This window comes from Charadrius vociferus, unplaced genomic scaffold (genome assembly GCF_000708025.1).
Source record: "Charadrius vociferus isolate BGI_N301 unplaced genomic scaffold, ASM70802v2 scaffold329, whole genome shotgun sequence".
NCBI lineage: Eukaryota > Metazoa > Chordata > Aves > Charadriiformes > Charadriidae > Charadrius > Charadrius vociferus.
The window spans coordinates 1349075-1353044 of NW_009649982.1; positions in this window are offsets into that span (position 1 = coordinate 1349075).

The following is a 3970-nucleotide window of genomic DNA, read 5'->3' on the forward strand; positions in this document are numbered from 1 at the left end:
TTATAAAACTGTGACATTTGGACTTCAGATTTTTCCAAATTCCATTCCAACTCCCCTACTGAGTTCGTATACTGAGCATTAAAAAGACAACCAAAGCGAAAAATAAAAACAAAAAATTCAACATGAGGAGACAACCAAAGTGCAGTCACTTGTGATATGTTGGATTTATAGATCCTGAAATCATCTTCTTCAAATTATTGTTCTTTCCAGAATTTCATATGTAGTTACAGTAACGCAGAAAACAGAACTGGTGTGTTTAGCTCTTGCCCAAGAGGCCTTTCCAATATAACAGTCATCTCTTATAGACCACTCTGACAAGTGATTAAAGAAAAGCAAGGCAAATTTCTACCAGACAGATAAAAGGAATACAGCAGAAATGCACTGTGAGTTACAACATTGATTGGAATAGCATCACCAGCAGCAGTTATAGCATGGAGAAAAAGACTGAAATCTCCTAGAGACTCTTCTAGCACACCAAAACCTGTTTTTCCTGATTAGGACCAAGGCACCTTTGAGAGGCTAAGCTGAAGTGTACCTTTTCCATAAGAGCAAGCCTTCTTCCTCCACAGCTACCATGCTGAGGCTAACCATGGACAAATACATACTAAATTTGCTCAAAACACTTCAGAGACAAAAGTTCTTAAAGACAACCCAGCTCAACTGAAAACACATGTACCCACACATAACGTCCTGCCTCCATATGTATTTCCTCTTACAGAATGGTGACATAAGGTAAAATTTCATACCCGCTGAGAGATCGCTTGACGACTCATGGAAAGATGAATCACTATTCTGAATGGAAATAATGACTTGTGACAGCTGTAACTTCTGATATATAAAGTATCACATGGACAAAGCTAGCCTGACTCTCTGCTGTAAATAATTAGTGGATTGCAACAAAATGTATTTCACTACCTAGCTTTAAAAGGTACTGGAGAATTAGTAGTCTAGAGTCTCACCCGTGCTACAGGATAAATGCATGAGGAAAGCCAGAGGTTGAACGAGTTCCAAAACCTTTCTGACAGGGGCCAAAAGCAGATGCTCGGACAAAGAGAGCAATGGGAGCATCTACAACAGTGTGCTCCTTCTCCTAGCATGCCCTCAGCTGCCATTTAAGGGTTTAAGCTGCCCCCAGAACATCCTGCTAAACTACCACAACCAAACAGATCCTCTGTGAATCTCCTTACTGAATGCACTAACACCTCTGGCCTCAGTGATACACTGTGGCACTGACCTCTACGGTTTGACTACTGCGATGTGCAAGAAGTATTTTACTTGGTTTCAATTTTGTGGCAAACTGATTCACTGAGTGCCCCTCGATTATCATGTTATGAGAAAATAATTATTTCCATTTACTTCCTGTGTGCTGCTCAGGATATCCGAGTCCTAAGTCAGATGCCCCTTATACATTTTCTTTCCCATTTGAACAGTCATGGTCTAGGAGGTTGAGGAGATAGAGCATAGGTAATCTGGTGCTACCTTACATTTTATGGAGATAGGGAAACAACTGCATCTAATACCCAAAATATATTTGCATGAAGGCATAATCATGCTTTCCAGTTTAGGTTATTTGCTTTGTTAAAGCTCTCTGGTTTCTGACCAGTGCCGGAGACTGAGCTGAAGTATTCCCAGAACAACGAAGAGGGATCCCCACGAGCCCTCGTTGCTGAGTAACAGTTGCTAGTAACTATCTCGGGACTTCTTAGAGATATCATTAGAAGCACCTAATTGAATAGGCTGATAAGCCATTTATTTTAATAATTTTCCTGCTGCAACTCCAACATCAATTCTGCAGGGCTTCAGCAAAACAAATTCTGGTATGTTGCACTGACCAAGCAGTTCAACATCTTTGAGAAGCAACACCAATTCCTGTGGGAAAGAGCGCAGAACAGGGAAGGAAGAAGTTTTCATACCTCAGTGCTTAGGTACTTAACCAACCAGTCTCTTCAGTCTCCTGCCACACCTCATGGAGAAAGCAGGGCTTCTCCTGAGCAGGAACCCAGCCTTAGATTTGTGAAAGTACCCTCGGATAGCCCCATTCCTCTTCACTGCCTACAGCCAGCCAGGCTAAGCATGTATGCACAGCTAGTTTGAAAACCTTCCCACACTCCTCTGCATATCTGAAAGAAAACATTTATCTTAAGATACCCGATTCTGGACAAAGAATCATCCTTTTTTACGAGGTGTCATGGTCTCAGCCCTTACAATTTTCCCTCGCAGTGGAGTAAGTTTGCATATGTATATACTTATATGTGTTAAAAGATGTAACTATTTTATATATGTAAATACATAGGAGCCTTACTTGTGTCCCACAATAGGGCACAGCGTTATTCACAGGCTTCCAGTTGCTCGGTCCAGTTCAATCTGCCTGCATCACTTCCGTAAAACAAAGACAAAACACCAACATTGCTGGCCACTTCCCCAAAATCATCGCACATATTTTGCCAAGGGCTTCTTTCCTCCCCTGTGACAGATTCTCCTGTCCCTTCCTCCTCCCAGGCAGTCCTGCTGCCCCCAGGGTAGCTGGTGAGTAGGTACTGAGGTGCTCCGCGCTCCAGCACGCAGCAGCACACTCGGAGCCAGACAGGGCTGCCCACCCCAGGACGGGAGGCACAGCAAGTGCCCATGGCACCCCCAGGAGCAGTGCTGGTAAGCACCACTTCTCCAGCGGTTAGACAATGGCCAAAACGCTGCCTTGGTTGTACCTGCCAAGCCGGCGAGCAGATGACCAGGGACCATGCTTAACAAGGCAGCTGCAAATTCGACAAAGCTATTTCTTACAAGTATTGTACAAGCCCTTTGGGAAGACGGCCTTAAATCTCTACAGGGTTACGTCTTGCACAGGTGGCCTGTATAACTTCACAGGATCCTGTTCTTTACATTTTTTTCAAAGCCTGCTCACTACATTTATTACTGTAGTTCTGACTAAGCCTCCAAACTATTTTTACGGGCCCTGAACAATAGTTATCATTTAGGATCAAGTTCAACTTGCTAAACTGAATTATATCTAGTCCAGATCCTTAAAATCATACATCTCTGACCAATGCTGTTGATCACAGACCATAAAGGATATCAACTGGGATAATGCTGGTTTAAGAGATACATGAAGAACACCACAAGAACAAGAATTCAAAATAAGGCTTTCTAATTGTTCAGACCCTGACAACATGAAGTGCATTGTGACACCCTCTTAACAACAACTTCATTTGGAAGTGCTCAATGCAGATGCGGTAAGGTATAGATGAGCAGGTTTCTGAATGATCACCCTTGTGCATTTTTTCAGTGGCATTTAAGAACCCTGTCCAGGACCTAACAGGACATTAAGAAGTTGTAAATATGATTCTTCAAATAAAGCAACACTAAAACTAGAACATATTATTTGCAAAAGACTATTTTCAAAAACTGAAGATTTTACTTAACTCTTTTGATGGGCAGCAAAAATAAATTCTTTCGGCTTATTTGTAGAAAGAAAAGTTAAAATGATTCTGATTTGATTCAGTTTCCTGAAACAAATCCTGATGCTTAAGCACTACTATTTACCATTGAAGCATCTGCCTGAAACCATATACATTCTAAAGAAATCACTAACTAACCTTAGAGATGGCCAAGTTTCAGCTCTGCAGCTCTAATTTGCATGAAGCTGAAACTGTGACAAAAACAATCTCACTGTGCAAATGCTCTAAGGATAAACCTACAGAGTTTGTCACAGGCTCATGCAAGGTAAGAAAATCGTGATGAAAGTGTATGATAAAATGGTATTGTTGTCATTATTAATACCAGTATCATAAGCCACAATCTACCTCAATGTTACCATACATATGTGTTTCTTCCTTATTTCTTCTTCAGTTCAAACCCTAAAAGCCAAACTGGACAGTTAGTTTTACATCTCAGGTGTCATGAATATACCTGCTGCTCTCCTACCCCAGTGAATATTATGTTTTGTTTTGTGGTTTGTTTGTAAACACCCCCC